The 25,107-nt window shown below is 43.4% G+C and overlaps 1 protein-coding gene across 1 annotated transcript in view; it reads right to left on the reverse strand.

Moving 5' to 3' along the window:
- LOC140198396 (contactin-associated protein-like 5) overlaps nucleotides 1-25,107 on the reverse strand; it is a 1,159,251-nt gene that overhangs the window by 1,099,185 nt on the left and 34,959 nt on the right. The window lies entirely within an intron of this gene.

The following is a 25,107-nucleotide window of genomic DNA, read 5'->3' on the forward strand; positions in this document are numbered from 1 at the left end:
TGGGTGATCACCTTCCACATTCAGCTCGGTGCTTCAATCTCTCTTGTTGCTCAATGGGAGCTTTAATCAGTGAAATGGAGTCAAACATTGGCTTGCGTCCCATCCTGCAGCCTGCCCGCTATGAGATTGGCTTACACTGCCTCTTTCTCCTGGAGCCTTCTCAGAGACCACAGAGCACTGGAACACGCAAGTGATCTCCAAACAGAAAATCACGGCTCCCGCAGTTCCACAATCACATTCAAGGCGAGAAACAAAATGTAAAAGACATAAAAAAAAGTGAAATATGTGGTTTTATGAAGATGTTGACTGAAGGAGCGTTGTACAGAGGCGCCATCTAGAATGCACTCCATGCATCCCCAGCATCCAGGATACCTTCAAAAGGCGATGTCTCAAAAAGCCAGCATCCATCATTAAGGACCCCCGTCACCCAGAACATGCCCTCTTCTCATTGCTACCAGCAAGGAACCTGAAGACACACACTCCACATTTCAGGGACAGCTTTTTCCCCTCCACCATCAGATTTCTGAATGGACAATGAGCCCATGAACACCACTGTACTTCAGTACTTTTCCCTCTTTTTGCACTACTTACTTAATTTAATTTTCATATATACTTAATGTAATTTATAGTTTTTATTGTTATGTATTGCAATGTACTGCTTCTGCAAAACAAGAAGTTTCACAACATCTGCCAGTGATATTAAACCTGATTGTGATTCTGAATTTCTAGCTGTACTGAGTGAGACGGTAGGAATCCTTGGGTGAGGAGGCTGATATTCACTTGCTTATGTTTCTTTTGAAATTGGAGGATTTTACAGAGATACCAAAGTCCCTGCTGTACTTTTTTTTATTACAGTGGATTCCGGTTAATTGCGAAACATCAGGAGCAATGTATTTTGGTCCAATTAAGTGGCTGCTCCATGGAAATGTTTAAACAGGTATAAAAAAGATAAACTACTGTTTAACTGAGTAAAAAGTTACTGTATGTATTTAAGTGAAATACAGAACAAATCTGAACTCAATCAATATAGTAGTTGCTGCCAGAGGAATTCATCCAGTGTACATTGCTGTGTAGGGTAATTTTTTCAGCTAGTGTCAAATCTTTCTGTGGCATCTTGGCAAGGGTCTGAAATTTTTTAAAGTCAAAATCAAAAACAAAATGACTTATTTTTTGATCAGTGTCTGTCGGCCCGAATGGATTACATAACACAGGCTCATGCAGCCAGTGTATTTAAAATCTGTTTGCTCTAAGCACAGTAGAGTGTCTAACGGCCAAGCAAGTGCACGCGACTGACACTCATTAGAAACTGTAGTTCCCTGTCCCAATTAGCAGCTATTGTGTCCCAAATAAATGAGGGGAATCCTGACATTTTTTTTTTGATTAGTTTTGTCCCTTGAGTGTTGTCCCAAAAAAGCGGTTTATATGATAGGTCACAATATATGATAGGCCACTTAACCGGAATCCACCGCACGTATTTGGTGATAACAGGCCCTCCAGTCTAATGACCCGCACCACCCATTTACCCCAGGTAACCAATTAACCTTGTAACCTGTACGTCTTTGGAAGGTGGGAGGAAACCGGAGCACCGGGATATTGAGAGTAATTGAGAATCTGCAAAATCTCTTGTCTTGCATTTATAACTGACTTTTCTCAACTTGAGTTTTGAGGTCAAAGCACTTAAAAACCAATAAAGTACTATATAAGTGCACTCACCACAGCACAACAGTCGATCTGTACTCATTATAACTCCACAACAGCAAGGGGGTCATCATTGGTCAGGAAGACTAAGGAACAAAGTGCTTTTCTTTGAAATTGATCTTTTTAACATTGACCGGCTGGAAAAGATGTGGCCTGGGTTTAACATTACATTTAAAAGGAAGCACAGCTATACTGCACAGGGAGTATCAACCAGCTCCTTCATTAAAACTGAGACACAAGAGACTGCAGACATTGGAAATATAGAGCAACACACAAAATAATTGAGGAGGTCAACAATTCCAGCAGAAACTGTCTGAAAAAAAAAGGGGCAGTTAAGGTTGTGGTCAAGATTCTGCCCCCCAGGTCATGCTCTCTTCTTGCTGCTGCCATGAGGGAGAAGGTTCAGGAGTCTCAGAGCACACACCACCAGGTTCAGGAATAGTTATTACCCTTCAACCATCAGGCTCTTGAACCATAGGGGATAACTTCACTCACCCCACACTGAACTGTCCCCACAGCCTATGTACTCACTTTCAAGGACTCTCCAACTCAAGGTTGGGGGTGTTGTGGATAGTGTGGAGGGCTGTCAGAGGTTACAATGGAACGTTGATAGGATTGAAAACTGGGCTGAGAACTGGCAGATGGAGTTCAACCCAGGTAAGTGTGAGGTGGTTCATTTTGGTAGGTCAAATATGATGACAGAATTTAGCATTAATGGCAAGACTCTGGGTAGTGTGGAGGATCAGAGGGATTTTGGGGTCCGAGTCCATAGGACACTCAAAGCTGCTATGCAGGTTGACTCTGTGGTTAAGAAGGCATACAGAGCATTGGCCTTCATCAATCGTGGGATTGAGTTTAAGAGCTGAGAGGTAATGTTGCAGCTATACAGGACCCAGGTCAGACCCCACTTGGAGTACTGTGCTCTGTTCTGGTCACCTCACTACAGGAAGGACGTGGAAACCATAGAAAGGGTGCAGAGAAAGATTTACAAGGATGTTTCCTGGATTGGGAGCATGCCTTATGAAAATAGATTGAGTGAACTTGGCTCCTTCTCCTTGGAGCGACGGAAGATGAGAGGTGACCTGATAGAGGCGTATAAGATGATGAGAGGCATTGATCATGTGGATAGTCAGTGACTTTTTCCCAGGTCTGAAATGGCTAGCACGAGAGGGCATAATTTTTATGTGCTTGGAAGTAAGTACAGAGGAGATGTCAGAGTTAAGTTTTTTACACAGAGAATGGTGAGTGCGTGGAATGGGCTGCCGGCAGCGATGATGGAAGAGGAAATGATAGGGTCTTTTAAGAGACTCCTGGATAGGTACATTTATTTTAGAAAAATAGCGGACTATGGGTAGTCTAGGTAGTTCTATGGTAAGGACATGTTTGGCACGGCTTTGTGGGCCAAAGGGTCTGTTTTGTGCTGTAGGTTTTCTATGTTTCTATGTTTCATTTTCTCGATTTTATTTATTTATTTATCAGTATTATTTTGATTGTTTTTTTCATTTTGTATTTGCAGTTTGTTGTCTTGGTTGCTGGTTGCTGGTTGCTGCCCATCCTGTTGGTGGTGTTCCACTGATTCTACTGTGTTCCTTGTATTCACTACAGATGCCTACAAGAAAATGAATCTCAGGCTACTATAAGGTAACGTATGTATAGTCACCTTCATCTGAACTCGGATGAAGGATACCAACTGTGCATTTGCTGTCTCCAGTCTCACAATACATGCACTGCACAAATCTGGCTAAACACATACGGTACTGTAGAAAAGTCTTCGGCACATATATATGGTCTTTCTCAGAATAACACTTCTGTTATTTGCTTTCTTGATATAATTTCCTAACTGCTTCAATCTCATTCTTTCTTTGTTTGTTGATGCTTTCAGATGTTCTATGACAGCTCACAACGTTGGGAAGGAAGAGTCCATGCGATCATAGGGATCCTCCCCCACAAATGCGTTCTAGTACAACTTTAGAGCAAACCATTCCAACTGTGTTAAATCCTCTGCTGATCTTGGTGTAATGTGTATCCAGACTGAGTATTCATTCCCCTCTGGATGTGAAGGTTCTAATTCCTCTTTTCTTCTTGCAAGTACAGCATTGTGCAAAAGTCTAAGGCACATATATATAGCTCAGGTGCCAAAGTCTTTTGCGTAGTGCTGTAGTGATTTGATGCATCGCACTGTACTGCTGCCACAAAAAAAAACAAATTTCATGACATGTGTGAGTGATGGAAAACCTGATTCTGATACGGGTCTCTGTTGTGGACTGAGAGTGGGAAGGGAGCAGAGAGAGGGGAGTTGTAGCTGGCAGAAGGAGAAGTTAGAGAAGAGGGAGTGGGAAGCACCAGGGAGACATTCTGTAATGATCAATAAACCAATTGCTTGGAATCAAATGGCCTTGCCTGGTGTCTCAGGTCTGCACCCACACCACCCCTAGCCCTGGCACTTCTTTTCTCCACTTGGCCACACCCATCCCATGGTGCTCCACTCTTACTATTCCCAACATCCTTTGATCCTGCCAGATTTATAAACTTGCTTTCCATTCCACATTGACAAACATAATACTGTGCAAAAATCTTATGTACCCTAGCTATGTATATGTGCCTGCGACTTTTGCACAGAACTATACTAGGAATTAAGTGTAGGACTTCAAGAAGAAGAGAATATAATTTGAATTTCATCACACTGTGTGACTCTTTCTTTCTTTTAATGTGCCATATTCTGCCAGAGCCTCGGCAACCACTTTTTCAAGTGGTTGTCTTGGAGGAAAGATTCTGTGAGTGGTCCCCCACGTCCCTCTCACAGCGCAGTCTTTTTTTTTACGAGGCCGAGTTGCGAGCTCGACACTCAATCTGGCACGGGTGGAAAGCGTGCCCGGGAGCAGCCTGACTGGATTCAAACTCGGCAACCTTCGCTCCGGAGTCCGGCACTGATGTCACTGCGCCACCAGCTGCTCTGTGACTCTCTCTAAATGTACCAAAATATCATATACCATTTACATTACTTGTATGTGCCAAAGTGAGTATACTACTTAGTTAAGATGTATTTTTAAAAAATAGTTTTGATGTTGTGTATAACGTACAGGGTTGGTGGGATTCTAATGCTTGTATTTTTTTTTAGAATAGCCACTACTGTATTGGTTTTGTATATTTTGTTTTATTTATTTTCATACTGCATACGTAACTAGTTGATACACAAGTGTGTGAACCGAAATTTAGCTGAGACAACAGGAATTGTTTTATTTTAAAATCCAATTTGTTGTTTTTATTGTGATACTCTCTCTCTGCATTAAAATATGTAAAACAAATAAAGGAATGAAGGACCTGAAGAAAGATTTGATTTGTTGTCCTGAGTGGGTATTTTTCCCAGCCTACGTGTATCTTGGCTGTGTATGGTTCTGCTAAAAACTGTGGAAGCGGGAAGTGGGACAACGCTTGCAGGCTGTCCCCAGCAGATCCTCAGACCGTGTTGGTCGCTAAAACAAATGAACATCTGCTTGCCTTCAACTATTCAGTTCTCAAACCAACCTGCACAACCCCAATCACTACCTTGTACTCCTATGGACTTTATTTGTTTGATTCCAATTGCATTTCTTTTTAGCAAAATTTGTACATCACTGATGTAGTTCTTTCTTGTAAATGTTGTGCATCTAACGCTCAGTGCCTGTGATGCTGCTGCAAGTAGGTTTTTCATTGCAGCTGCACAGATGTGTACTTGTATATCTGTGTATATATGTACTTGTGTATCTGTAAAGCAGAAGATGCAGCTGTGCAGACATGTACTTGTGTATATGTGTATATATGTACTTGTACTTGTGTACAGGTAAGGCAGAAGGTACAGGAGACTTGGGTCCCACACCACCAGGGTCAGGAATAGTTATTACCCTACAACCATCAGGCTCCTGAACCAGCGTGGATAACTTCACTCACCTCAGCACTGAACTGCTTCCACAACCTACAGACTCACTTTCAAGGGCTCTATAAACTCCAGTTCTCAGTATTATTTATTTACATGTATTTTTATTTATTATTTCCTCTACTGGTTGTTTGTCAGTCCTCGTTTATGCATTGTTTTTCATAAGTTCCGTTGTATTTCTTTATTTTCCTGTGAATGCCTGCAAGAAAGTGAATCTCAAGGTAGTATGTGGTGATAATAAATTTACTTTGCCCTTTGCGCCTATGACAATAAACTAGAATTTGCTTCATCGCTCCTCATCACTGTACCTTGCTCCAGCTTCACAACCCCCTTTGTTCCTCCAATTCAGACTTTTTGAGCACAACTTTTCCCCATAGTGGCTTGACTACTTCAGCTTCACGGTCCATAATTCCAGTTGTACCTCTCCACACTTTTATCCTTCCCCAACGCAAACGCCACAATCGCCTTTCCTGGTTTAATTATTTATATATCGATCACCAGTCCTAATATCACTCAGAATGACTGGCAGACATTTTCATCCTGTGACATACCCTGGCAATGCTTACGCATGCTGGGTGCAATATGAGCACCATTTTCTACTATGGGTGCAACTGGCTGCAGGACTGACGTCTGACAGTGTATTGTTGTCTATGCAGCCAGGCTAATCAGCTAGGAATGTGCTCGGAGGAACAATCAGAGGCCCAGAGCTGTGCACTGCACTCATGTGCTACATCGTAATCAATCAACCTACTGTCAATTCATCTCTGCAGACAGTATTACAATTTAGAAGTTTAATCAATTTTGTCTAAAATCAATGTTTTTGGTCTCTTTTTGGGGGGTTTTATTTAGATTGAAGTGAATCAAAATTGAATACTGAATGGATGGTTGAAAAGGTGATGGTGTGGTTTATAAATTGGCTAACATTTACAGAGCTTCACTAATATTTTATGAAGCTATCAGGCTCAACATAGTTTCTCCAAGTTTCTCCACTATCCTCAAGTAGAAATGCCTCCACGTATCTCCATTAACACAGAGTCACGCCCTCTGTCTCTTACAGCAGTGACTCACCACTGTTCTCTGAAGTGCAATTTAGTAGGGACAGTACTGCCCCGACACTGAAATTCCATGAAAGAGCCAAAAGAAAGTTTTCATATGGGGCGATGTTCAAAATTGGTTATTTTTTTCATTTGCTGTGATTCTGCCAGTACAATACATGTAACTTTTCAGCGAGCAGTCAGTGTAACAGTGCTAGTGACCTGGTCCAAATCCCAACGCTGTCTGTAAGGGGTTTGGATGTTCTCCACGTGGCTGTGTGCGTTTCCTCGGGGTGATCTGGCTCACTCTAACGTTCCAAAGACGTTTGGATTAGTAGGTGAACTGCTGACTGTAAATGGGCAGAGTGGGCATGTTGGACCCAAAGAGCCTGAGGCTGTGCTGTATCTCTAAATCAATACAGTAAATAAAATAGCCATAGAGTAATGCAGCTCGGAATCAGGGCCTTTGGCCCATCTGACCTATACCAGCCACATCAGCCTCCCTGCTTTTCCCAGGTATCTGTCCATTCCTCAAAGCCCCTCCCCAACCTATTCAAATGCTTCTTAAATGATGCAGTTATACCCACCTCAACCAAGATACCAGGCCCTCCAGACCACTAAGTCTATTCTGACCATCAAATCAGTAATTTTCTTACATTAATCACACCTGGAGCCATTTTATTCTCCTCTCGCTCCTGTCTGCTCCCGTCGGGTTTGCACAGCTCAGATACAGAATCCACAGTGGTTGATTAACCTACCCACCTGCACATTTTTTGGGATATGGGAAGAGAGCAGAGGAAGCCCACGCAGACACAGAGATAGAGTGCAACCTACGCAGACACAGAGATAGAGTGCAACCTACACAGACAGGACACTGAAGTTGGGACTGAACCTGCGATGATGGAGCGGGGGTAATAGATTTACCAGATGCACTACTGTGTCCAGACCCACCACCCCATGGGACTCCAACACTATTGAGATTGAGTATACAGTAGATTCTGGGACCAAAACAATTTGACTCAATTAAGCAGTTGCCCATATTAGCTGACATTTCTCCAAAATAGTTAAAAAGGCATAAATAAGGCAAACTGAGTAAGAAATAATGTATTCGAACGCAATACTGAACAAATTAGAACACTACCAATATTACTGCAGCACTACAAAACTGTGTATTAGGTCCTAACAATTATCAATGGAGGAATTCATCCGCATCACATTGTTTTTCCTGTAAATGATAGGGCAGACACAAATGCACAGCTGATAGAGCTACTATAACCCAGGTTCAGTCCTGACTTCCGGGGTGACCTGTGTGTAGTTCACCTTCTAACTGATTCTCACCTGATCTGGTTCCCTGTTATGTGTCAAATTAAATACCCATTTAAAATTGTGCTTGGAGTACCAATAAGTGGTGCTTAATGAGAAAATGAGCAAATTCAAACAGGATTAGCACGCAAACATGAGGGAATCTGCAGATGCTGGAAATTCAAGCAGCACACACAAAATGCTGGTAGAAAGCAGCAGGCCAGGCATCATCTACAGGAAGAAGTACAGTCGAGGTTTCGGGTTGAGACCCATCGGACCAGCATTTTGTGTGTCAAACAGGATTAGTGCAGGGAGGAGTAAGTTGATGATTGATGTTGGTGCAGAGATTAGAATTGGTAAAGCATCATCACACATTCAGAATTCTGAATTTGAGGTGATTTGGTATGTCACCAATGACACCAGTAAATGTCTACAGAAGTCCTGTGGAGAGCACTCTGAGTGCTTCATCACTGTGTGATGTGGAGGTGCTATGCTCAAAATTTCAAAAGGCTGTAGAGGGATGTAGATTCAGACAAATCTGTCATGGGCACAAGCTATCCCATCTTGAAAAGAAGGACCCTCACTATCTGGGGCATGCACCCTTCTCATTATTACCCTCACTATCTGGACATGCCCCCTTCTCATTATTACCCTCATCATCTGGGACATGTACCCTTCTCATTATTACCCTCACTATCTGGACATGCCCCCTTCTCATTATTACCCTCATTATCCAGACATGCCCCCTTCTCATTATTACCCTCATCATCTGGGGCATGCACCCTTCTCATTATTACCCTCACTATCTGGACATGCCCCCTTCTCATTATTACCCTCATCATCTGGGACATGTACCCTTCTCATTATTACCCTCACCATCTGGTCATGCCCCCTTCTCATTATTACCCATCATCTGGACATGCCCTCTTCTCATTATTACCCTCATCATCCGGGGCATGCCCCCTTCTCATTATTACCCTCATCATCCAGACATGATCCCTTCTCATTATTACCCTCATCATCTGGACATGTCCCCTTCTCATTATTACCCTCATCATCCGGGGCATGCCCTCTTCTCATTATTACCCTCATCATCCGGGACATGCCCCCTTCTCATTATTACCCTCATCATCCGGACATGTCCCCTTCTCATTATTACCCTCATCATCCAGACATGCCCCCTTCTCATTATTACCCTCATCATCCAGACATGCCCCCTTCTCATTATTACCCTCATCATCCAGACATGCCCCCTTCTCATTATTACCCTCATCATCCGGGACATGCCCCCTTCTCATTATTACCCTCATCATCCGGACATCTCCCCTTCTCATTATTACCCTCATCATCCGGGACATGCCCCCTTCTCATTATTACCCTCATCATCCAGACATGCCCCCTTCTCATTATTACCCTCATCATCCAGACATGCCCCCTTCTCATTATTACCCTCATCATCCGGGACATGTCCTCTTCTCATTATTACCCTCATCATCCGGGGCATGCACCATTCTCATTATTACCCTCATCATCCAGACATGCCCCCTTCTCATTATTACCCTCATCATCCAGACATGCCCCCTTCTCATTATTACCCTCATCATCCGGGACATGCCCCCTTCTCATTATTACCCTCATCATCCAGACATGCCCCTTCTCATTATTACCCTCATCATCCGGGGCATGCCCTCTTCTCATTATTACCCTCATCATCCGGGACATGTCCCCTTCTCATTATTACCCTCACCATCTGGACATGTCCCCTTCTCATTATTACCCTCATCATCCGGGACATGCCCCCTTCTCATTATTACCCTCATTATCCGGGGCATGCCCACTTCTCATTATTACCCTCATCATCCAGACATGCCCCCTTCTCAATATTACCCTCACTATCTGGACATGACCCATTCTCATTATTACCCTCATCATCCGGACATGCCCCCTTCTCATTATTACCCTCATCATCTGGGGCATGCCCTCTTCTCATTATTACCCTCATCATCCAGACATGCCCCCTTCTCATTATTACCCTCATCATCTGGGACATGCCCCCTTCTCATTATTACCCTCATCATCCAGACATGCCCCCTTCTCATTATTACCCTCATCATCCGGGACATGCCCTCTTCTCATTATTACCCTCATCATCCGGACATGCCCCCTTCTCATTATTATCCTCATCATCCAGACATGCCCTCTTCTCATTAATACCCTCATCATCCGGGACATGTCCCCTTCTCATTATTACCCTCATCATCCGGGACATGTCCCCTTCTCATTATTACCCTCATCATCCAGACATGCCCCCTTCTCATTATTACCCTCATCATCCAGACATGCCCCCTTCTCATTATTACCCTCATCATCCGGGACATGCCCTCTTTTCATTATTACCCTCATCATCCAGACATGCCCCCTTCTCATTATTACCCTCATCATCCAGACATGCCCCCTTCTCATTATTACCCTCATCATCCGGGGCATGCACCCTTCTCATTATTACCTTCATCATCCAGACATGCCCCCTTCTCATTCTTACCCTCATTATCCGGTCATGCCCCCTTCTCATTATTACCCTCATCATCCGGGACATGCCCCCTTCTCATTATACCCTCATCATCCAGACATGCCCCCTTCTCATTATTACCCTCATCATCCAGACATGCCCCCTTCTCATTATTACCCTCATCATCCGGACATGTCCCCTTCTCATTATTACCCTCATCATCCGGGACATGTCCCCTTCTCATTATTACCCTCATCATCCAGACATGCCCTCTTCTCATTATTACCCTCATCATCCGGGACATGTCCCCTTCTCATTATTACCCTCACCATCTGGACATGTCCCCTTCTCATTATTACCCTCATCATCCGGGGCATGCCCCCTTCTCATTATTACCCTCATCATCCAGACATGCCCCCTTCTCATTATTACCCTCATCATCCAGACATGCCCCCTTCTCATTATTACCCTCATCATCCGGGACATGCCCCCTTCTCATTATTACCCTCATCATCCGGACATCTCCCCTTCTCATTATTACCCTCATTATCCGGGGCATGCCCTCTTCTCATTATTACCCTCATCATCCAGACATGCCCCCTTCTCATTATTACCCTCATCATCTGGGGCATGTCTCCTTCTCATTATTACCCTCATCATCCAGACATGCCCCCTTCTCATTATTACCCTCATCATCCGGACATGTCCCCTTCTCATTATTACCCTCATCATCTGGGGCATGCCCCCTTCTCATTATTACCCTCATCATCCAGACATGCCCCCTTCTCATTATTACCCTCATCATCCGGGACATGCCCCCTTCTCATTATTACCCTCATCATCCGGACATCTCCCCTTCTCATTATTACCCTCATCATCCGGGGCATGCCCCCTTCTCATTATTACCCTCATCATCCAGACATGCCCCCTTCTCATTATTACCCTCATCATCCAGACATGCCCCCTTCTCATTATTACCCTCATCATCCGGGACATGCACCATTCTCATTATTACCCTCATCATCCAGACATGCCCCCTTCTCATTATTACCCTCATCATCCAGACATGCCCCCTTCTCATTATTACCCTCATCATCCGGGGCATGCACCATTCTCATTATTACCCTCATCATCCAGACATGCCCCTTCTCATTATTACCCTCATCATCCAGACATGCCCCCTTCTCATTTTTACCCTCATCATCCAGACATGCCCCCTTCTCATTATTACCCTCATCATCCGGGACATGCCCCCTTCTCATTATTACCCTCATCATCCGGGGCATGCCCTCTTCTCATTATTACCCTCATCATCCAGACATGCCCCTTCTCATTATTACCCTCATCATCCGGGACATGCCCCCTTCTCATTATTACCCTCATTATCCGGGGCATGCCCACTTCTCATTATTACCCTCATCATCCAGACATGCCCCCTTCTCAATATTACCCTCACTATCTGGACATGACCCATTCTCATTATTACCCTCATCATCCGGACATGCCCCCTTCTCATTATTACCCTCATCATCTGGGGCATGCCCTCTTCTCATTATTACCCTCATCATCCAGACATGCCCCCTTCTCATTATTACCCTCATCATCCGGGACATGCCCTCTTCTCATTATTACCCTCATCATCCGGACATGCCCCCTTCTCATTATTATCCTCATCATCCAGACATGCCCCCTTCTCATTATTACCCTCATCATCCAGACATGCCCCCTTCTCATTATTACCCTCATCATCCGGGACATGCCCCCTTCTCATTATTACCCTCATCATCCAGACATGCCCCCTTCTCATTATTACCCTCATGATCCAGACATGCCCCCTTCTCATTATTACCCTCATCATCCGGGGCATGCACCCTTCTCATTATTACCTTCATCATCCAGACATGCCCCCTTCTCATTCTTACCCTCATTATCCGGTCATGCCCCCTTCTCATTATTACCCTCATCATCCGGGACATGCCCCCTTCTCATTATACCCTCATCATCCAGACATGCCCCCTTCTCATTATTACCCTCATCATCCAGACATGCCCCCTTCTCATTATTACCCTCATCATCCGGGACATGCCCCTTCTCATTATTACCCTCATCATCCGGGACATGTCCCCTTCTCATTATTACCCTCATCATCCAGACATGCCCTCTTCTCATTATTACCCTCATCATCCGGGACATGTCCCCTTCTCATTATTACCCTCACCATCTGGACATGTCCCCTTCTCATTATTACCCTCATCATCCGGGACATGTCCCCTTCTCATTATTACCCTCATTATCCGGGGCATGCCCTCTTCTCATTATTACCCTCATCATCCAGACATGCCCCCTTCTCATTATTACCCTCATCATCTGGGGCATGTCTCCTTCTCATTATTACCCTCATCATCTGGACATGCCCCCTTCTCATTATTACCCTCATCATCCGGACATGTCCCCTTCTCATTATTACCCTCATCATCTGGGGCATGCCCCCTTCTCATTATTACCCTCATCATCCAGACATGCCCCCTTCTCATTATTACCCTCATCATCCGGGACATGCCCCCTTCTCATTATTACCCTCATCATCCGGACATCTCCCCTTCTCATTATTACCCTCATCATCCGGGGCATGCCCCCTTCTCATTATTACCCTCATCATCCAGACATGCCCCCTTCTCATTATTACCCTCATCATCCGGGACATGTCCTCTTCTCATTATTACCCTCATCATCCGGGGCATGCACCATTCTCATTATTACCCTCATCATCCAGACATGCCCCCTTCTCATTATTACCCTCATCATCCAGACATGCCCCCTTCTCATTATTACCCTCATCATCCGGGACATGCCCCCTTCTCATTATTACCCTCATCATCCAGACATGCCCCCTTCTCATTATTACCCTCATCATCCGGGGCATACCCTCTTCTCATTATTACCCTCATCATCTGGGGCATGTCCCCTTCTCATTATTACCCTCATCATCTGGGACATGCCCCCTTCTCATTATTACCCTCATCATCCAGACATGCCCCTTCTCATTATTACCCTCATCATCCGGGGCATGCCCTCTTCTCATTATTACCCTCATCATCCGGGACATGTCCCCTTCTCATTATTACCCTCACCATCTGGACATGTCCCCTTCTCATTATTACCCTCATCATCCGGGACATGCCCCCTTCTCATTATTACCCTCATTATCCGGGGCATGCCCACTTCTCATTATTACCCTCATCATCCAGACATGCCCCCTTCTCAATATTACCCTCACTATCTGGACATGACCCATTCTCATTATTACCCTCATCATCCGGACATGCCCCCTTCTCATTATTACCCTCATCATCTGGGGCATGCCCTCTTCTCATTATTACCCTCATCATCCAGACATGCCCCCTTCTCATTATTACCCTCATCATCCGGGACATGCCCTCTTCTCATTATTACCCTCATCATCCGGACATGCCCCCTTCTCATTATTATCCTCATCATCCAGACATGCCCCCTTCTCATTATTACCCTCATCATCCAGACATGCCCCCTTCTCATTATTACCCTCATCATCCGGGACATGCCCTCTTTTCATTATTACCCTCATCATCCAGACATGCCCCCTTCTCATTATTACCCTCATCATCCAGACATGCCCCCTTCTCATTATTACCCTCATCATCCGGGGCATGCACCCTTCTCATTATTACCTTCATCATCCAGACATGCCCCCTTCTCATTCTTACCCTCATTATCCGGTCATGCCCCCTTCTCATTATTACCCTCATCATCCGGGACATGCCCCCTTCTCATTATACCCTCATCATCCAGACATGCCCCCTTCTCATTATTACCCTCATCATCCAGACATGCCCCCTTCTCATTATTACCCTCATCATCCGGGACATGCCCCTTCTCATTATTACCCTCATCATCCGGGACATGTCCCCTTCTCATTATTACCCTCATCATCCAGACATGCCCTCTTCTCATTATTACCCTCATCATCCGGGACATGTCCCCTTCTCATTATTACCCTCACCATCTGGACATGTCCCCTTCTCATTATTACCCTCATCATCCGGGACATGTCCCCTTCTCATTATTACCCTCATTATCCGGGGCATGCCCTCTTCTCATTATTACCCTCATCATCCAGACATGCCCCCTTCTCATTATTACCCTCATCATCTGGGGCATGTCTCCTTCTCATTATTACCCTCATCATCTGGACATGCCCCCTTCTCATTATTACCCTCATCATCCGGACATGTCCCCTTCTCATTATTACCCTCATCATCTGGGGCATGCCCCCTTCTCATTATTACCCTCATCATCCAGACATGCCCCCTTCTCATTATTACCCTCATCATCCGGACATGCTCCCTTCTCAATATTACCCTCACTATCTGGACATGACCCCTTCTCATTATTACCCTCATCATCCGGACATGCCCCCTTCTCATTATTACCCTCATCATCTGGGGCATGTCCCCTTCTCATTATTACCCTCATCCAGACATGCCCTCTTCTCATTATTACCCTCATCATCCAGACATGCCCCCTTCTCATTATTACCCTCATCATCCGGGGCATGCCCCCTTCCCATTATTACCCTCATCATCCGGGACATGCCCCCTTCTCATTATTACCCTCATCATCTGGACATGCCCTCTTCTCATTATTACCCTCATCATCCAGACATGCCCCCTTCTCATTATTACCCTCATCATCTGGGGCATGTCCCCTTCTCATTATTACCCTCATCATCCAGACATGCCCTCTTCTCATTATTACCCTCATCATCCGGGGCATACCCTCTTCTCATTATTACCCTCATCATCTGGGGCATGTCCCCTTCTCATTATTACCCTCATCATCTGGGGCATGTCCCCTTCTCATTATTACCCTCATCATCCAGACATGTCCCCTTCTCATTATTACCCTCATCATATGGATATGCCCCCTTCCCATTTTCACCCTCAGGGAGGAGGTACTGGAACCTGAAAATGCACACTCAGTGTTTTCAGAACAGTTTCTACCCCTCCACTATCAAGTCCATGAACACTACCTCGCCTTTCCTTTTTTACATATTTCACTCCTCACTAGTTTGTTAAAGTCTGTCACAAGCCTTGTGGCCCATCAAGCCGGTGCTTATGCCGCGCCCCACGTCTCGTGAGTTCAAGCTCATCTCTCGGTCTCCTAAGCTTCAAGGCAGCAAGTTCTTTCCTGTCCAACCACTCCCTATCTATAAGACTTCTGAGTCCTGATAGCATGTTTGTAACCATTTACTGAAAACTATGACTAAGGTCCTTCGTTTCTCTGCACCTTGTTGTAAGGTCCATTCCTAATGCCCTCATCGTTGGTGATGACCATCTTGGGGTAACTCTGGGTTCCTCCCAGTGAAGTACGGGCACCACAGTAGCACAGTGGTTAGTGCAATGCTATTAAAGATTGGACATTAGAGTTTGGAGTTCAGTCCCAACATCCTCCAAGGAATCTGTGCATCCTCCTGGTCGAATGCATGTGTTTTCCTTCTTCCAGTCTAAAGACGTACCAGTCATTGGGTAAACTGGTCATTGCAACTTGTCTTATCATTAGGCTAGGCTTGAATTAGCAATTGTTAGGCCAATATAGCTCAAAAGGCCACCAGGGCCCATTCTGTGCTACATCTCTAAAATAAATATGTTTTTTTGCATATTATTCTTCAAGGAGATCCAGGATTCAGACACAACACTGAGGAAGTCATTGCAGTATACATCTCGGATGCAGCAGAGCTCAGAGATTGTGGTGTTCCATTACACCTGCTACCTCTGTACTTGTGGTGAATCAGGGAAGGAACACAAATGTTGTAACAATCAATTACGTAGCTTTGTCCAGGATAGTCATGACCTCCTTGAGTTGTGCATCACTGCAATGCTCAGGATTGAAAGAGGCTGAAGAAGGTTGTAGACTCAGCTAGCTGCATCACTAGTGCAACCCTCCCCATGATCAATCCTCCCCGTGGTCAACCTTCCTCGTCGTCAACTTTGCCAGTTGTCAACCCTCGCCGTCGTCAACTCTTCCCGTTACCAACCCTCCCCATTATCAACCCTTGCCGTTACCAAGGACATCATCAAACTGGTGGCTGAAGAAGACGGCTTGCATCATTATGAACTCTCACAATCTGCCACATGCCCTCTCTCTAGTTACCATTGTGACTTATAGTAATCTTGTATGTGCTGTATGTCTTGTACTGTACTACAAAACAACACATTTTGTGACATATGTCAGTGCCAATAAACCTGGTTGTGATTGTTGGAGCTCTAGTAATCCAAGCAAGTGAAGACGATTTCACAACATGCATGACTAGACTTATCTAGACTCTAAAAATTATCTTTGTATGTTAGGAAGTTAACAACTTTCTGTTGAATTCTCTGCAATTCAGTTTCTGTTCAGTGGTGACCTCAGGGTGGTGATTCTGTTGCCGTAGTGTTATGTACTGTTATTTAAACACCAACAGGTAAAACACTCATCACTGCGTTTTTGTATGATAATAAATGGCATTTAATCTGAAATAGGGCAGGCTAGAAAACAAGCATACAAAATAAACTGATTCAATAATTTAAGACAACCAGCAGATCCCATTTATGTCAGAATTGGCCAGTTCGCTTGAAAGGTCAGCAACCTATAATGTCAACTCAGCTTTGCTGTTGCCATTGACGCTCACTGATGTGCTAAGTGTTTCCAGCGCCTGTGTTCTAGTGTGTCTCCAGTACTTACTGAATTCCATTTTACTCCCGATTTCCAGCAATGGTGATGCTCTGTATCTCATGATTCAAGCGCTTTCTTTCTTTCTTTCTTTCTATCTCTCTCTTTCTCTGACTTCATTCATTCCCTTTTATTTACTGCTGCCACACAGATCAGCTGTAATTAACACACCTCCAATGTCTCACCACCTGTCAGTCACCTGCTCCCTATTCTCCCCAGTCCTCTCTCTTTTCTGCAACCTACCCTCCTGATAGGCAGGCAACAATTTGAGAAACGAGATTCTGTAGATACTGCAAATCGTGAGAAACACACATACACGAAGCACTGGAGGAACTCAGCAGTCCAGGCAGGATCTCTGGAGTGAAATGAACAGCTGATGTTTCAGGTTGAACCATTTCAGAGGGACTGGAAAGGAATGGGACAGAAGTGTCCCAATGCTACCTGACCTGCTGAATCCCTCCAGCACCTGAAATATTAACTCTGTCTCTCCCCGCAGACATCACTTGGCCTGGTAAGCAATTCAAGTTATTTTTCTCTTTTTCTACGATGGTATTTTCAATGCACTCGAATGACTTCACTGTGGATAGATGAGTCACTTGATTAATTATTTAATCCAGGGTCTGACAGAACTATCAGAAGCCTGGTGTAAAATCCATAGCTGACAGGTAGGCTACCAGCGGTTGCATAAACTGGATTGCAGTTGGCAGGTAGAAGATATTGCCTCCCTGCTTTAAGATGTTATCCACCACTTCTTCCAGATCAGGTCAGGAGGAAAAGCCATGCTTCCCACCAGGAGCATCAAACTGTAGTGTTCCCCTAGGTCAGTCACTGGCACATCCAATTGCTGATTTCCATCTCCTTCTTATCCAATGTTTCCTTGAAGTTCCATGGAAGTGTCTTATTAAAGTACCCTGAGACTTTTTCTTGTGGGCATTCACAGTGGAACAAGAAATACAACTGAATCAATGAGGATCTACACTCAAAGACTAATAAGCAATAAATGTGTAAAAGAAGACAAATGTACAAATACAAAAATAAATATGAGAACATGAGTTGTAGAGCTCTTGAAAGTAAGTCCATCAGTTCAGTGTTGAGTGAAGTTACCTGGCCCCATTAGCCTCAGTTTCATCTCTTGTCAATACCTGAACACTTTCTGCAGTGAGCTTCAAGAAACAAAACTTTCCCTGTTTCCCCCATCACAGTAAACCAAGTCATTGATATCCCCAGCTGGTACTTAGGGCTCCTAATAGCTGCCTACTCTGCTTTCCTCTTTGAGAGAGGGTGTACCTCAGATGAACAGATTGACCCTGATGGGGTTTTGCCCACTTTCTAGCCTTTCGCACACTCCCCCAGTTGAAACCAAGGCCTGAAAATGGATTTCTTCACTTGATCATTGCATCTGGAAACTTGGTGCCCTGAGAAAACTTAGTGAAACACTGTGTTCAAATACCAACTGGCTTCCTGAATTCTTGTTTCCGCAAACATTGGGTTTCAGATCAAACAGGCTTCCGCTGTGTTGGATTCTGTCTATCCTAGTTAATACTGGCAAATGAAACAATATTCCTCCAGACCAAGGTGCACAACACAATACATATATGTACACACACAACACATAAAGTACTATTACCACAAATAACTTAAACAATAAAATATATTCCAGAACGCTGACATTTAGCATAAAGAACATTTACGACACAGGTTAAAGAGTAAAGAGTATAACGCTACTGGTGCTTCATACATGATGAGACCTGTGTGGTGGCAGGGAGCTCAGTAGAGCAATGGCCTGGAGGAAATAACTGTCTCCTATCCTAACAGTTCTTGTCCTAATGCTGTGGTACCTCCTGTCTGGTGCTAGGAGGTCAAAAATGAATGTGGGACAGATGGGAGAGATCCTTGAGAACAGACCTTCAGAGAATGGGAAACGTTAAATGTGGGCAGGAAGTCACTGAACAGAATCTACTTCTTTCATCCTTTCCTTTGACTGTGATATGGATGGCTTTAATTTCCTTCCTGCATTCTGATAAACAAGCATTTATCAATTTTGTTTGTCCTCGCTAAGTGTAGCCCCAAGCTTCCTTAAAAGTAAAGAGAATGGTTAATAACATGATTAAAAAAAAATCCCAGATGGGAATTTATGTGAATGCATAAGGACATTTACTAAACAAAAATAAACAGAAGAAATTAAAGTCGTAAGTCTAAAATAACATTCCTTTCGCTTGCCTACTGTGTTTTGTTTCTCAAAAATCATTAATGTCAAACTTGCTTTTCAACATTGATGTTAGGTAGGATAGGTGCACGCACAGCTGATAAATTATTGATCAGAAATTTAAAAGCCTGGACTAACAATCCAAAGACTAGAATTCAAATCCCACCATTGCATCTATGGTGTACAAAATCAGATCAATATCTTGTTTGTTTTGGGAAACAAAACTCGTATTATTATTGATGCCAAAGACTGGCCAGGTTCACTCAAGTCCATCAATTAAGGAAATCTGCCTGGACTGTTTGAATACTCAAATATGACACATTTCATTGCAAAAAAGATTAATGCTCCTATTGACAAGTGAAAGTCAAAGTCAAGTTTATTGTCATATTCACCAGTACACAGACACACATACAGGTGGTGCTACTGCAGCAGCAAAATGGGTACATAGTATCACATAAGCAGCATTCCTAAGGAGATCATGACCAAAACATAAATTATACAGATTTTTTACATTGTCCCATGCCATATGGGAGTTCTATAGTGACCATACACAAAATGAACTAGCTGTATAAATACTCAGCCTATAACAGCATTTTATGACCTGCAGTCTCACTCTTAAAGACTCTTTACAACTCTCGTTCACGTCTTTTTTATTAGCACAGTCTGCCTTCTTTTGCACATTGAGTATTTATCTGTTTATTCACAGTTCGTCAGGAATCTCTATTGTATTTATACTTTCCCCTGTAAATGCTGGTAATAAAATTAATCAAGGCAGCATATGCATACTTTGATACAAAATTTACTTTGAACTTTGAAGAGCAGGTTAGAATTTGGGTATCCTGTACCTCATCTTCTGATATCTCAGAGACTTCCGATCATCTATATGGAACGAATGGGGAATGTGCTGGACAGCTTTCTACTGGCCGGAATAAGATCAGTGGTCGCCCAACGGTTAGCACTCAGGGTATTCCGGAGTTTGGAGTTCATTTCCAGTGCCTCCTGTAAGGAGTTTCTATGTTCTCCCTGTGAACCATGTGCTTTTTCTCTAGAAGCTCTGGTTTTCTTCCACAGTCCAAAGATGTATCAGTTAGCAAGTTAATTGGTGTCTGCAAATTGTCCTGTGATTAGCTTTGTGTTAAATAGGTGAATTGTTAGGCAGGACAGCTCGTTGGGCTACAAGAGCCTGCTTCATACTGTAACTCTATATAAAATAAAATAAAATAAACTCCAATAACTTTCAAGAAGGTCAGAATCAAAATCAGGTTTATTATCACTGATAGATGTCTTGAACTCTACTGCATATACATATGGCATTAACTCTGTACAGCACAATAAAATCTACCTGATTGGCATTTTCAAATTCGTCCCTTCCATTGTGACTACACTGTGTATCATGGTTCCCCGGCCAGGCTACTCTGATAACATACACATAACCTACATTCTCTGACCTTCCAAGAAGAAGGGCTTTTGTTGCTTTGAAACGCCATGACATGCATTGTTCTCCAAGTCACAAAATATCCTGACCTGTTGCTATTCCCCCTCTGTCACTGAGTCAAGGTCTAAGAATTACAAATGATCTGCTGAACGATCTCAGGGAGCATCTATTCATTTTTATTTTTATTTAGAGATACAGCACAGCAACAGGCCCATCCATCACAACGAGCCCACACCACCTGGTTACACACATGACCAATTAACCTACTAACCTGTGTGTCTTTGGACCGTGGAAGGACGTTGAAGGAGCTGGAGGAAACCCACGTGGCCATAGGGAGAACATACAAACTCCTTACAGACGGTGGCAGAATTGAACCTGGCTCATTGGCGATGTAAAAGTGTTATACTGGCCGCCGTGCCACCCTCGAATTGCTGGTGTTTCAGCTCGAATCGCCGTATCAGGATTAAGTGTGTAGAGCAGACACTATAAAGAGGAGAACGGGTGGGGAGTGGTGACACAGACCAGAGGTGAGGAGCAAAGGATAACAGGCAAATTGAGCAAGATGGGGTACTTGGGGAGAGGTGTGTGTGGAGTTGGAAGAAATAAGCCGGCTGGTGCTAGATGCAGGCAGAGAGGCAAAAAAAAGGTCAGTGGAATCAGGTGCAAAGACAGGAGGTGAAGGTGGATTAACACACACAAAATGCTGGAGGAACTTGGCAGATCAGGCAGCAGTTACTGATGGAAATAAACGGTCAGCATTTCAGGCTAAGAAAGACCCTAATCTTGGACTGAAAAATCAACTGCTAATTCCCTTCCATAGATGCTGCCTGACCTGCTGAATTCCTCCAGCATTTTGTATGTATAGCTCAAGATTTCTAGCATCTGCAGGATCTCTTGTGTTTGTGAAATGAAGGTGGAGATAGTGGCTGGAGATCAATAATAACTGGTTAGATCCAACTGTTTAATTCTTAGATTAGAGTGTTTAATTGTTGTTTTCCTAGCAGTTTAAAAATTAATTACATGCTTGTATTTAAGTAGTTCTTATATGCATATAACAGTTTAATATGCACATAGTGGTTATACAAAGTATAATTCTGGAAGTTTCTTTATTCTGCATTATTTGAATAAGTGATTTCTCATTGGTTAACTTGGTATTGCAGTATTTGAATAATAACTTTCTCATTGGTTAACTCTTATCTATAAATTTAAATGGACTTTTCTTATCTCTGTGGTATAAAATAGTTCAACACAAAGCAGCACAATTTTAATCTTCTTAACATCTTAGTTTTTTGTCTCTAAACCTGCTACTAGCTTCTGCTCCTGTTTCCTTTGTTCTCTTACCTCTTAATAAAATTATCATGAAACAATAGGGTCTGTGCCTCTTTCCTGACCTCTGAAAGAACCCTGGGTCAAAAACATCAGAATCCAATAAACCCACAGGAAAAGGCTGGAATCTGACAAGGAAATAAGGGGATAAATGGATAACATTAGGAGAAAGGGAAAAGACAGATGGAACAGGAACTAAGAGTTGGCAGAGGTGGGGAGAGCAGCTGATTGGTAGGTCTTAGAATTGCCTATCCAATAGCATTTTGGGACACTTCCAAATGGAAGACTAGAGGATTCAGGAAGGAAACTCACCAATCCTTTCTCAAGTCAATTCAGGATGGATAAATCTTTGCAAGAAGATTACGAATGGAAAACAATTACTGGTCTTACCACAATGTTGACATGCTAATATATAGAACCAAAAGTCAGAGAAGTTTATAGTTTATGCCAAGAGACTTATTAGAGTCAGGCATCAATGTTGAGGACTACAAGGATTAATCCAACCCACCACGATCCTTCTCTCAGCAGCCGCTCTGTCTTGTCGGTGGGACATGACACAACCAATGATTATTTTGAGAGAAAGAAAGTTCTGGAAAGTCCTCAACAGTTCAAGTAGCATCTGTTGAAAGAGAAACAGTTGATATTTCAGATCCTAAGCCCTTTGCCAAAGCTAGGGAGGAGAGGTGATTATTTTAGAGGTCCTGACGAAGGATCTCGGCCCGAAACATTGACGGTACCTCTTCTTATGGATGCTGCCTGCCCTGCAGCGTTCACGAGCATTTTATATGTGTGTTGATTGTTTTAGAGGAGTTATTATTCTGTTAAACAATTATGTCATTTTGTTGTTCGGCTGGTTTGTGGGGTATTCTTCAGATATTTGTTACATACAAGTTCTATGGCTAGATTAATAATGCGTGCTCCATTCAGCTATATATACTTTCTGTTTCAATCAGCTGTCTTTGACCATTTCAGAGACAGCCAGATTGCTTTACATATACACACTCAATGGCCATCGTATTAGGCACAGGAGTGGTAGTCAGTATAGTCTTCTGCTGCTTCTAGACCATCCACTTCAAGGTTCATCATAGCGTGGATTTAGAGTTGCTCTCCTGCACACTACTGTTGAAACACATAGTTATTTAAGTTACTGTTGCCTTCCTGTCAGTTTGAACCAATCTGTCCATTCTCCTGTGGCCTCTTTCATTAACAAGGCTTTGTTTTTGTCCACAGAACTGCTGCTCACTGGATGTTACTTTGTTTTTTGCACCATCCTCTGTAAACCCTAGAGACTGCTGTATGTGAAAATCCCAGAAATCAGTCAAATCTGAGATACTCATACCACCCCATCTGGCACCAGGTGTACAAGTGTACTTAATAAATCTCTCCCTCTCTCCCTCTCTCCCTCTCATATTAATGAACCAGATGTGCTTAAAAACAATCATAATGAAAACAGAAAATGCTAAAAACTCAGAAGGTCAGATCACGCTGCATCTATGAAGGGAGTCACAGAGTTATTTTTCAGCTCAGAAACACATCATCGTTGCTGGTAATGACTTGTTTTATTTTTCTTTAACCACACAGTAGCAATGGATTTGAGCCCTTGTCTCTGGTTTCTAACTGAGACTGTCCCCCTAACTTAACTACAATTATGACAGACTAAAAGAAAAAAATATGAACACTTTGCATTCAATAGTTTAAACAATCAAAAACCTCCATCATCCAAGCCATACCCTCTTCTCACTGTGAGCATCAGGTAGCCTTAGGTCCTGCACCAGCAGGTTCAGGAGCAGTTATTACCCTTGAACCGTCAAGCTCCTGAACCAGTGTGGATAACTTCACTCACCTCAACTCTGACCTGCTTCTGCAGACTCAGTTTCAAGCAATTATTGCAATTTATTTTTATTTGCAGTTTGCCTTCTTTTTGCACAATACACATTGGTGTTTGTTAGCCTTTGTCTACTCTACATACAGATTTTTATAAAATTCTATCGTATTTATTTGTTTCCTGTAAATGCCTGTGAGAAAATAATTCTTGCTGTAGTATGTGGTAACACCTAAGTACTTTCACAATAATTTTTCTTTGAACTTTGAAGAAGCAAACAAAAGTAGAAGAAACTACTCATTTATGGTCTCTAGTGTGTTGATGATTGAATCTGGCGAGTGCTGATGAAAATGTGGGAGAAACTGGGAACAAAATCACACAAGTGTAAATGGTTGGCATAAGCTGGATGAGCAAAAGGGCATCTTTCTATGTTGTATCTCTCCATGACACTAAATAACTGAAATAGTGATTTCAGTGGCTGAACTTAATTTCTCACAGAGGAAGATGATCGTGGTTAACTGGAGATAACTCATCCCAACCCTAGGAGGTTACTGCAATAGTTCAGGGGGGCAGTGTCCTTCTGGTCTTATCAGGGAAAAGGCAGGAGAATGGGGTTGAGAAAGATAATAAATCAGCCATGAAAGGATGGTGAGCAGACTCGATGGTCGAGTAGCCTAATTCTGCTCTTATGTCTGTGGTTCTGGACCACCCTCATCCAACTGCTCAGTCAATGGCCCTCCTTCATAAGCTCACATCTATTTGAGATCAATAAATTACTCCAACCAATACTTTTTGAACTATAAGAATTTCAAAATGACCAAGTTTGAACCGAATTTATAAATCTAACAAAGTTGATGAAGTAGTGGCCAAAGCAACTCTGTAGATGCTGAAATCCTGAGCAACAGACACAACATGCTGAAGGAACTCAGCAGGTCAGGCAGTATCTATGGTGGGAAATGAACAGTCACTATTTCAGGCTGAGACCCTTCATCAGGACTAGATGGGGGTGGGGGGGTAAAGTTAGAATAAGTAGGCCTGGGGGAGGGTGCGGAGAACAGAAGGAGCAGGAACTGGCAAGTGTTAGGGAAACCTGGTGAGGGGGAAGGAGTTTGGCT

This window comes from Mobula birostris, chromosome 5 (genome assembly GCF_030028105.1).
Source record: "Mobula birostris isolate sMobBir1 chromosome 5, sMobBir1.hap1, whole genome shotgun sequence".
NCBI lineage: Eukaryota > Metazoa > Chordata > Chondrichthyes > Myliobatiformes > Myliobatidae > Mobula > Mobula birostris.